Source organism: Pongo abelii, chromosome 4 (genome assembly GCF_028885655.2).
Source record: "Pongo abelii isolate AG06213 chromosome 4, NHGRI_mPonAbe1-v2.0_pri, whole genome shotgun sequence".
Lineage (NCBI taxonomy): Eukaryota > Metazoa > Chordata > Mammalia > Primates > Hominidae > Pongo > Pongo abelii.
Genome location: NC_071989.2, coordinates 8815291 through 8828062, shown reverse-complemented (window position 1 = coordinate 8828062; position 12772 = coordinate 8815291). Strand labels below are relative to the sequence as shown.

At 36.1% G+C, this 12772-nt stretch overlaps 1 long non-coding RNA gene across 2 annotated transcripts in view; it reads left to right on the top strand.

Annotated features, from left to right (window-relative positions):
* LOC129059326 (uncharacterized) overlaps nt 1-3938 on the top strand; it is a 92017-nt gene extending 88079 nt beyond the window's left edge. For both annotated transcript variants that reach the window (XR_008525129.2, XR_008525128.2), the window contains one exon: nt 3748-3938. This is a non-coding gene — a long non-coding RNA (uncharacterized LOC129059326). The remainder of the gene's footprint in view (nt 1-3747) is intronic.
* Nucleotides 3939-12772: the final 8834 nt, after the last annotated feature.

The window sequence follows — 12772 nt, the reverse complement described above, 5'->3', positions numbered from 1 at the left end:
CTATTGGCTTGGATGCCTTTTTGTTCAAATCAGCATTGTGAACTACGATAAACATCTAACCTGAACAAAGTTTAGTAATAAATAGCTGATGACATTTCCTGTGTGATTTTTATACATTATTTTCTCAAATGCTTTTACACAACATCTAGGAGGATAGACAAGCCATGGCACATGTCTGGTAAGGTTAACAGTTCAAATCAGTATATCAGTGAGTGTTGTTATTACTTTTATTATTTCAACAAATTGTTGAATATATTAAACAAATTATCAATAACGTTCTTTTATGTTGGGGCCTAGGGAAATTTAGGCCATAAATTGTAGATAGAGTGGAGCCAAAACTGGATGGAAGCTGTTAATTAGACAAAATCAGCTAGACATTGATGATGTCTCAGTCAGAGTTCTCCAGAAAAACAGAACCAATAGGACGTAGATAGGTAGGTAGATAGATCGATAGATAGACAGAGATAGATTAATACATTGATAGATCAATAGATTGATATGTAGGTAGATAAGTAGATAGATTAATAGATTGATAGGAAGTAGATAGGTGATAGAGATAGATTAACAGATTGATAGATCATTAGATTGATATGTAGTTCGGTAAGTAGATAGATAAATAGATTGATAGGTAGGTAAATAGATAGATAGATAGATAGAAAGGAAAAGAGTTACTTTGAAGAATAGACTCACATGATTATGGAGGCTGAGAAGCCCAATAATATGCAACCTGCAAGCTGGGGGCTCAGGAAAGTGAGTGGTGTAGTTCAAATCCAAACCCGAAGGCCCAGGACCCGGAAGTGCCAATATCTGAGGGAAAAAGATGGGTGTCCCAGGTAAAGAAGAGAGAGTAAATTTGCCTTTTCTCCACCTTTTTGATCTATTGGATTCCTCCAGGGACTGGATGATGCCTGCTCTTATGAATGACAGGTGAGAGTGGATCTTCCTTACTCAGTCCACTGATTCCAGTGCTCATCTCTTCCAGAGACACGTTCACAACCCAGAAATAAAGTTTACCAGTTTTCTGGGCATCTTTCAATCCAGTCAACTTGACACATAAATTTCACCATCAAAGCTGATGACTAGAGAGTCACTCACTCTCTTTCTCACTCGCTGCTGCTTTCTTTCTCTCTTTCACACATACACACACTCAGAAACTCATACACACACTCATACATACTCACACATACTCACACTCACACACACTCAGAGCTCTGCACCATCTGAAGCTTAGATGGCAGCCCCTGAGCTAGTCTGTCCGTGGGCACAGGGAGAGCTGTCCTGGAGTGCCCTGCAGGAGGGCTCATGCCCATGACACCAGACCTCCAAAGAGGGGACCTGAACAGTTATCCTCACTGCCTACCTCTGCTACAGCAGGAAGATAAGTTGGAGGATGTTATCTTGTTGTTTATAAACTGTTAATGAGTGAACAGTTCACAGCTCTGTAGATGGCAGATGGCTGTCAATATTTGTTGTACCCTTTCAGAGTCTCAATTCAAGATCAAGATCACACATTAATATACACATAGCAGGCCAGGCACGGTGGCTCATGCCTGTAATCCCAGCACTTTGGGAGGCCAAGGTGGGTGGATGACGAGGTCAGGAGATCGAGACCATACTGGCTAACACGGTGAAATCCCGTCTCTACTAAAAATACAAAAAATTAGCCGGGCGTGGTGGTGGGCATCTGTAGTCCCCGCCACTCAGGAGGCTGAGGCAGGAGAATGGTGTGAACCCATGAGGCGGAGCGTGCAGTGAGCCAAGATCGCGCCACTGCACTTCAGCCTGGGCCACAGAGCGAGACTCTGTCTCAAAAAAAGAGAAAAAAAATTTATATATATATATATATGTATATATACATATATATACATATATACACATATATACATATATACATATATACATATATACACATATACACATATATACATATGTACATATATACATAATACATATATACATATACATATATACATAATACATATATACATATATACATATATATATACACATATATATATACACACACACACACACACATATAGCAGTGAGCCAGAAACCCCTGGTCTGCAACTAATAAATATGTAAGATGACAGATTAGTCAATTAGCTAGATTTAATCATTTTATATTGTAAATGCATATAAAGCATTACATTGTACCTCATAAATAAATATGATTATTTGTCAATTAAAAATAAAAATTATAAAAATGAAGCAAATAAAACCACTTTAGCATTCATTATCTTCTGAAAACATTTCCACCAATTCAAATTTTCTATTTTTATGAAGTTTTATTTTCATTTCTCTTATTCTAACATTCTCCCTAACTACCCTTCTTCCCAACTGGCTTTCTTTTCATTCATTTTGAGATTATTTTCTTTCCACGAAAACACAATTAGCAAATTCAGAGAGCTTTTGAATCTTACCTCAAGATCCAACAAAGGATTGTGCTTTCTTTCCTGTTGCCTTTCACAGAGCTTGTGATGGAGCCACGCTCTGAGGCTGTTTATGCAGCCTGCCCCGCTAATTTCCCTCTTGCCATCTGTAGTGAAGACCTTTATGTAATTTTAATACAGCAACACAAGAGATGGTCCTCGATGAAACAGCTTCTTCCTTCAACATATAGTGTGTTGCTCTTCGTTGTCAAAGAATGCCTCCTAATTCTTCTTAGTACAAATTTCTCTTCACGTTTTCTGTATAAACTAAATAGTACAATAACTCTCCTCCTAAGTAAACAATGTGCCACCGGATGATATTTCCAAATCGTATCGTGTATTTTCCTGATGTTTCTTATTTGCACATTGTGACCAGGTATACTATGGCATCATTGAATGTTTTTATTTCACACTTTGGAGTTTGGACTTCTCAGCAATATTATTTCCTAGTCATTTATTAGAGTTTGATACTGGGATCTGCATACCGACATTTCCTTATATCTACCCACGTACTCATCACTATGGAAACAGCTGCCCCAACATGTCGTGATCCACTCCGATGTGTATGAATCCCGTGACTCTGGCACTTCTTTGTAGATGCTCCAGGAGAAACTCCTGGCAAAACAGAAGAAACATGAACAGCTGGGAAATACACAGTGAATACCCACATTCTTTATGGTTATATTAAGCAGAACATTATTTTAGAGAGAAGATACACTCAGCCTTTTAGATCTATGGGTTCCCTAACCCAGGTCAAAAATATTGGAAAAAGAAAGATAGATGGTTGCATCTGTACTCAACATGTACAGGCTATTTTCTTGTCATTATTCTCTAGACATCAAAATATAACAACTATTTGCATAGCATTTATATTATGTTAGATATTATAAGTAATCTAGAGAGGATTTAAAAGATATGAGATGTGTGTAAGTTATATGCAAATATATATATAGGACTAAAGCATCTCTGTATTTTGGTATCCTTGAGATAACAGTGTGTGTGTGTGTGTGTGTGTGTGTGTGTGTGTGTGTATGCACTCTCTATACTCAAGTGCATTGAACTATATCTAGCTAAGTGATTCAGGGCAAGTCGATAAGCATCGCTGAGTCTCTTTCCACATTTGTAAAGTGGGAATAGCAAAACCAACTTACAAAGATTGTTGTGAGAATTTAATATGACAAAAATATTGAAAGTATGTATGCCAGATAAATAATCATCAACCCAGTAACATTTAATTCTCAGTTACTTTTCTTTGCCTCCTTCTCCTCCTCCTTCATTATCTTCTCATTTTAAAATGTATTTTCCTCTCTGTTAGGCACCCTGCTGGCCAGTAAAGGACAATAATTCTGACTTCTGGATGTAAACCAGGAAGTTGCGTGTTTAACAAGCATCTCTAGAGACACTGATACAATTGATCAACTCTTTGCACTTTGAGGAGGTGGGGAACATGCTAACAACATCTGCAATGTGGATTATTAAAAGAAGATTTTCCCAGCTTTGGCTGTACACTGAAATCTCTAGGGTGTGTTTAAAAATCCTGTTGTCCAAGCACACACAAGAGCAAATAAATTAGAATCTCTCAGTATGAGATCCGGGTAGATATAGTTTTATAAGGAAATCCAACATAGTCCAAAGTTCCTAACTATTAATACAATTTTTAAAAAGATATTAGCGATTCTCCAGCAGATTAGAGTTGGGAAACCAATGATTTAAAACAACAGATTATATAACAAATAACAAGGAGAATAAACACACAAATACTATGAAAGAGGCTGTCGTTTTTTGTAATAAACTATAATCTTAGAATAGTTTTAGGCTTAGAAAAGACTGCAGAGACAATATAGAGGGTTCCTGTACACCCAAGCTCAGTTTCGCATACTGTTAATAATAACTATAAATTATATTACAGTATGTTACAATTGTTACAACCAATATACAAGAATTAATAGCACATTCTTAACTCAAATTACTTCATGTAATTGTTTCCGTTGTTTTTGGCCTTTCCTTAGTTTTCGTCTTAATGTCTTTTTCTCTCCCAGGATCCCATCCAGATATCACATTACATTTAGTCCTCAGGCTCCTCTTGACTGTGATAGCATCTAGGATGTTCTTTTCTTTGTTTGGTTTTGTCTATTTATGTTTTATTTATTTATACTTTCTTTCTAACTTTTATTTTAGTTCAAGGGGTACATGTGCAGGTTTGTTACATGGATTAATTGTATGTTGTGAGGGTCTGGTGTACGGATAATTTTGTCACCCAGGTATCAGCATAGTACCTGATAGGTCATTTTTCAATCCTCACTCCCCTCTCACCCTCCACCCTGAGGCAGGCTCTGGTGTCCACTCTGCCCTTCTTTGTGTCCATGTGTACTTCACGTTTAGTTCCCACTTATAAATAAGAACATGTGGTATTTGGTGTGCCATTCCTGTGTTAATTTGCTTAGGATAATGGCCTTCAGCTCCAGCCATGTTGCTGCAAAGGACATTGTCCTAAGGAAGGACATGATGCCATTATTTTTAATGGTTGCGTAGTATGCCATGGTGTGTGTGTACAATATTTCCTTTATCTACTCCGTGTTTATGGGTATCTAGGTTGATTACATGACTTTGCTGTTGTGAATAGTGCTATGGTGAACATATGCATGTATGTGTCTTTATGGTAGAACAATTTATATTCCCAGCTATGAGGTTGCTGGTTTGAATGGTAGTTCTGCTGTAAGTTCTTTGAGAAATCTCTAGACAGCTTTCCACAATGTTTGAACTAATTTACATTCCCACCAACAGTGTATAAATGTTCCCTTTTCTCCACAATCTCATCAGCATCTGTTACTTTTTGACTTTTTAGTAATGGCCATTCTGACTGGTGTGAAATAATATCTCAGTTTGGTTTTGATATGTATTTCCTTAATGATTAGTGATATTGAATATTTTTTTCTGTGCTGTTGACAATGTGACACTCCTTTTGAGAAGTGTCTGTTCTTGTCCTTTGTCAATTTTTAATGGGGTTGTTTATTTTTTTGCTTGTTGATTTAAGTTTCTTATAGGTTCTGTATTTTATACCTTTGTCAGATGCATAGTTTGCAAATATTATTTTTCCCATTCTGTAGGGTATATGTTTCCTCAGTTGATAGTTTCTTTTGCTATGCAGAAGCTCTTTAGTTTAATTAGGCCGCATCATTAATTTTTGTTTTTGTTGCAGTTGGTTTTGGAGCATTCTGTCAAATTACTAACAGCATTTTTTACAGAATTAGAAAAAAGAATTTCAAAAATGTATTTGGAACCACAAAAGAGCCCGAATAACCAAAGCAATCCTAAGCAAAAGAACAAAGCTGGAGGACTCACACTATCTGATCTCAAAGTATATTACAAGGCTACAGTAACCAAAACAGCATGGGACTGGTACAAAAACAGACACATAGATCAATATAACAGGTTAGCGAACCCCAGAAATAAGGCTGCACACCTACAACTGTCTGACTTGTGGCAAAGTCAACAATAATAAGCAATAAGGAAATGACTCCCTATTAAATAAATGGTGCTGGGATAACTGGCTACTCATCTGCAGAAGATTGAAACTGGACTTCTTCCTTTCACCATATACAAAAATTACCCAAAGATGGATTACAGACTTAAAGGTAAGACCTACAACTATAAAAACCCTAGAAGGAAATGTAGGAAATACCATTCTGGACCTTGGCCCTGGTAAAGACTTCATGACATTCTTTGTTTTTTGATGACCTTGATACTTTTGGATTACTGGTCAGGTAGTTTGTAAAATATCCTTTAGTTTGGGTTTACTGAACGTTTTTCTCAAGGTTAGACAGGGGTTCTGGACTCTTGTGATAAAGACTAAAGAGGAAACATGCCATTCTTATCACATCTTATCAAGGGTACATAATATTAACATGATCCATCCCTGTGGATGTTGGCCTTATCCATGTTTCTGTAATGTGCAGTTATTCTCTTCTCTTGGCTTGCCATACTGTATTCTTTGGAAGGAAGTTATTATGCACAGCCCACACCTGAGGAATCAGGGTTTTGCTCTACTTCCTTGAGAATACAGCATTAACCTAAATTATTTGGATTTTTTTCTGTATGGAAGATTCGTCTCTTTTCTTCCATTTTATTCATTTATTTTGTTACTTATTTATATCAATGTGTATTTATGGATATATATTATATTTTGGGTTATAATCCAATATTTCTTTATTTTATTGCTGGAATTGACCCAGTTTTGGCCATTTGGAGCTCTTTCAGTTGGTTCCTCTGCACCTTTGAAATGTGTCTTTCTTTTTTTTTTTTGGAGCATGTCTTTTTTGTGTGTCACTATAAGATGCTCCCAGCTCTAAAACGTCTTCTGTTAGATTTGGCCTTTACTTACTCTCTTCTTTCATGTTGAGTTTGGCTATGCAGCTGCTCGAACCAGGGCAGGCACCACACAACACTGAAAAGAATCCTCTAGGGAGGAACGCATGTGGTGTCAAGAAATACCAGCAAATAGCAGGAGAAAAACACAAACATGAAAGGCAAATGTAATAACTCAAAGAGCACCTCACTATGGGATGATTCAGCATAAGGCCAAAAGTCTATTTCAAAAGCCTCTGAAATTGCTTTTGCATCATTAATATGTTAAATATTTGATGTCTGTCTTGACATTCCTGAGCCTTAAAAGACTTCAAATCAAAATTATTTGATTACTTCCACTAAACAAATGTTCATACATGCCTGAGTTTATGTAGTGAAAGGGATAATTTATTTAAAATTTTTGAAATTGATTCATTAAAAAATTTTACAGAGAAAATGTACCCTTTTGGAATGATATTTCTTATATTAACCTGCCTATACATTTTAAATGCTATAGTTAAAGAAAAGTGTTACCAGATAATACGAAAATGTCTGAAGCCTGCGCCATTCTACATATTAACTTTGTTTTAAGATGGAAGTGTGCACATTGTTTGAGTGCCTGCTTATATTATACTTCAATATATTTTTCTTCCAAATTTTACTTTAAACTGATGGTAACGTAGATTAGAGAAACCAGTGTATTTAAGCCAAGCTCAATGTTCTCATGGCCTCTATGTATGACCCAAATACACTGCATAAAGCAGAATTCAGAATGTTAACTGTTTAATAGAGATGCATTTTATAAAGTTGTCATGATGAATTTTTATATATAAATCAGGGTTCATGATATATAGTCCAATCTGTAAAAATTTAATAGATATATGCAAATTTGTCACATAACTTTAGATATTTCTTAAGTTTTTGTCTTCCAATTAACCATAAGTATCATTCAAACTTAGGCCTGGTGCGGTGGCTCCTGCCTGTAATCCCAGCACTTTGGGAGGCCTAGGTGGGCGGATCACCTGAGGTCAGGCATTTGAGAGCAACCTCACCAACATAGGAAAACCCAGTCTCTACTAAAAATACAAAAATTAGCCAGGCATGGTGGCAGGTGCCTGGAATCCCAGCTACTCAGGAGGCTGAGGCAGAAGAATCTCTTGAACCTGGCTGGTGGAGGTTGCAATGAGTCAAGATCACGCCACTGTACTCCAGCCTGGGCAACAGAGCGAGACTCCATACAAACAAACAAACAAACTTAAACTCAAACATGTATTCTTGTAAAGTCATTACAATTTATTTTGTGCACATTCTACAAGGCTTTCATACTATGAACATTAAGAACATTGGATTGAGGGTAGGGTTTCATGAGCAGCCTAGACAACATAGTGATATCCGATCACTACAAAAAAATAATTTGGAAAAAAATTAGCTTGGGATGGTGACACATGTTTATAGTCTCAGCTACTGAGAAATCAGAGGTGGGAGGATTGTCGAGCCCAGGAGATTGAGACTACAGTGAGTTATGGTTGTGCCACTGCACTTCCATCTGGGCAACAGAGTGAGCCCTGTCTCCAAAAAGAAAATAAGAAGATTAATAACATATTATTAATGCATAATAGTCAAGAAAAGGGAGTGCAAGTAATTAAACACTTTTGTATATATATATACAGTATTGCTTTGACTCTTCTTGTTTCTGACTACTGATGTATTTCCTTTCTCTGTTTCTTCTCTTTTTTATCTCTGAGCAGTTAAAAACGTGTGCTTTATTTTGAGGGGGATCTTTTCAGTTGAAGACAGTGTGAAATGACCCCTTTTGGTTCAAATATTGGTGTAGCCCTGCTCCACCATTCTCCAGAGAGATAATGAGCTGCTAATATCTCCACAGGCTGATGACCAGGGGCATCTTTTCTTTGTTATATTACTTGACTCACTCACTTCTCAGACCTGTTACAGAAACGCCTTTCTTTTACAGCTCCTGTCCACTGAAGTGGAAAGGTCCATTTCCTTAGCCTTATCCCAGGAATGTTTAATGTCTAAGGGCTCAGTGTTAAAGGTAGCTGGGTGAAGAAGGTGTTTGGAAAGTCAGAGAAAGAAGAGAAAGGATGGAGGGAGAGAGAGAAAGAGAGAGATTAGGTTTGTACTAAATATATCATTAATGAAGCAAATAAATTGCTGTACTAGTAAATAACAAAGTACAGATTTCCCGATGAAAAACATCAAACATTTTTATGAAAATTGATCACTTGAGGCCTACAAAATCTAAACTACATCCTAAATAACCCTCTTTACAGCTAGACGTCAATAACAATACTTGTAGTAATAATGAGAGGTTTTATGCTCCCGTTATTAGTATCATGAGTAGATTCTCTGTTAAAGCAGACTGTGCAGGGGCAGAAACAAGATATGGATAAATCTTAGTATTTCTGTTTATGTGGCCTTTCTCTTTGATCACTCTCACTTTGGGACACCAGCCACAGGGCAAAGTATTCCAAACTCACAAATTTAACTTGCAATTTGTTTCCAAGGTTAGGAAGATGAAAAAAGACACAGCGTCCTTAGAAAGCAGGGCCCATGTGTCTATGGATTAGATTGCAGATGCTGCAAATTTTGGGATAATGTGGCTTCTCAAAGGCACGAAACCAAAGATTGTAACCCATTTACCATCGTGCTGATCCTCCAACGTGGCAGGAACAGGATGCCGAAAGGCTCACATTGGTTTGTATGTGGTTATAATATCTGCCACTTAGCTGGAGTATGAGCCTTTAGTTAGAAAAAAGAAATGATAGAAAAATCTGACAGGTAAATAGAAAATAGCATATGCAAGATCATCAAATATACCCCTACAAATGTCAGACTATCCTCTCAGGTTTATATAAGACTGTGCATGCATGTATATATGAAAGTATATTAATATGCTGTGTTACCAGGAAATAATGCAACATGATTTTTTTCTGAGAACAGAAAAAACTGTTCTGAGAACAGTTATTTTTTTCTCATGAAAAAGGGATTTAATGATGCCACTTTTTTTCTTAGTGTTTTTCTCTCTTTTTAAATGTTCTATCATATGCATATGATTCCTTTGTAATTAAAAGCTGAGACAGGCACTGTCTCATTTCTTTTTTCTTTCTTTTATTTATTTTTTAAAAGTTCAGGCACATGGATGACAGCACGATGCAAATGTAAACTAGAAAATGTGGTTGATTATTTAAGGTTAAAACTGAATTTAAAAATGGGGCCTCTCTTCACATTAACCAGTCAGCAAATTATTATCAGAAAAGGTGAAACTTCTTTGATTATAAACTGTGTGTAGGTGGAAATGATTTATGATATTTGACTTTAAAATATTTGATAATTATTGCCAAGCTAAAATTAAACTGGTTTGAAATTATAATACATTCAATGAAACATAAAAGCAGAGAAATAAAGTATAAAAGTGGAGCACAGAGGATTTTTAGGGCAGTGAAATTGCTCTGTATGACACTTTATGGTGGGTGCATATTATTATGCATTTTTCCAGTCTCACAGAGTGTATAACATGCAGGGTTAACCTGAATGTAAACTCTGGGTGATACTGATGTGCAGTGTAGGTTAACCGATTGCAGCAAATGCACCATTGTGGTGTGGGATATTGACAATGCAGGAGGCTAGGCATGTATGGGGTCAGAGTGTATGTGAGGAATCTCTGTATCTTTCTGTTAATTCTTCTAATTGCTTTAAAAAGTTTATTAAAATATATTATAGGATTATCTCTGACTTTAAAAAGGTACAGTCGCAATATGTTATGAATACCAAAGTACTTTTAGAGCAGGCACATTCAGCCAAATCCTTCATAGAAATGGACAACGGCAATTACACCCTTTGGAACAATGTTTATTGTTCCATCGGTTGATTCTTAATGTAAAGACACTTGAGAGCCAAAATGTTTCTTCTATTTATATAAAATAACTTTTGGATATATGCCTTCTTAATAATATTATAGTAAATTTTTAAAATGAAGATGACGTGATTTTTAAAATTTAGACAATTATGGAGCTCATTGTAAAACTAACTTAACCTCTCACTCATGTCTCATGTTAAAGAAATAACCAAATAGATTTTGGCGGTGAAATCGCAGAAATGACTGCAAAAACTAATGCTTTAGAATGTTGGACTAGTATTAACCAATATAACTATTCATAAGCTAAAATTTATCAAAAATGGTAAAAAATATTTCATGTGCAGAAGAAGATAAGTATCTGTGATGGCTGAGTGTTTGCTTCTTCCAAAAGTTTGTGTGAATAACTTTGTGTATCACCTTACAAGATTCTTTCAAGTTTTCTCTCCCATTCTTCGAAATACTATCAAGGTTCTCAAATCTAAACCACAGACATATTATTTCTGAACTATTCACAAATGCACACTTTTAGTGTACAAATGTAACAAGAATTGCAAGAGTTTTTGAACTAATCTAGTATCTTTCATATTTCCTGGAATTTTTACAGTGTGAACACAAGTGCTATGGTTTGATTGTTTACATCTGCCCCAAATGTATATTTCAAAATGGTAACTTCCAAGATGATCATATTAGGAGGAAGGACCTTTTGGAAAGTGATTAGGTCCTTGTATTAGTCCATTTTCCTGCTGCTGATAAAGATACACCCAAGACTGGCAGGAAAAAGAGGTTTAATGGATTTACAGTTCCATGTGGCTGGGGAAGCCTCCCAATCATGGCGCAAGGCAAGGAGGGGCAAGTCACATCTTACATGGATGGCAGCAGGCAAAGAGAGAGAGCTTGTGCAGGGGAACTCCTCTTTATAAAACCATCAGATCTTGAGACTTATTCACTATCATGGGATCAGCACAAGAAAGACCTGCCCCATGATTCAGTTACCACTTGCTGGTCCCTCCCACAACACATGGGAATTGTGGGAGATACAATTCAAGATGAGATTCCGGTGGGTACATAGCCAAACCATATCATTCATGAATGGGTTTAGAGCACTTATAAAAGAGATCCCAGAGATATCCTTTGCCCCTTCCACCATGTAAGGATATAGTAAAGACGTGCTGACTGTGATCCAGGAAGCTGGTCTTCACTACACACCAAATCTGCCTTGATTTTGAACTTCCCAGCCTCCAGAATTGTAAAAAAATAGATTAGATTTCTTTTGTTTATAAACTACCCAGATGATGAGATTTGGTTATAGAGGCTTGAAAGGACTAAGACAACAAGATTTGGATGAATTTAAATTTTCTTCTTTGTGTCATACTATTTATATTCTCCTGAACATGTTCCTATTCTCCTGTGACTGCCCAATATTTGATCTGAAAAAATTGGTATAATAGGAACACCCACAATACAGGTAACCAAGACTGTGTGAGAAGCTAAAGGGGCTTAAAAACAAAAAAATAATGTTAGCATCCTGAGGTCATCAGTTTATTTTCCTATGTTTTAATTATTTTAGAGAGTCATTGTGAAAGTTTAAGTAAGCCCAGAAAGGAGGACCATATTTATCTTGGTATCTTTTGTTCTAAAATCGGGCATACCAAGTTATTTTAGTTTGTAAAAATACATGAAATTAAGAAAAATTAAACTAAAATAATAAGAACTGGAAGACACAGTATAGAGAAAAGAGGAGACAAGTAAGAAAATACCTTTCTGTCAGTATTTAACACATTTATGAGATTATGAGTAAAGTCAGTAAATGGTAAGAAAAATGTATTTGTTTTATTCATCTAAAACTTACCAAACTTTACTTATTATTCAGATAACTTGGAAATACATGTGTGGATGGGTGATGTAGGAATATTTATTGAAGGATGATTGGATGCTCTTCTAGGATTTTTACAGAAATATGTATATTAGTTCCCAGATGAATTTATTGAAGTAGATATAATTTTCCCCAATTTGCAGGGAAGCAAATTGAGGATGAGAGAAGTTGACCTGCTTGACCAATGTCATATAGCTCATTAAGAGATTAATCAGAATTAGAGCTATGACTAAGGGTACTCTTTCT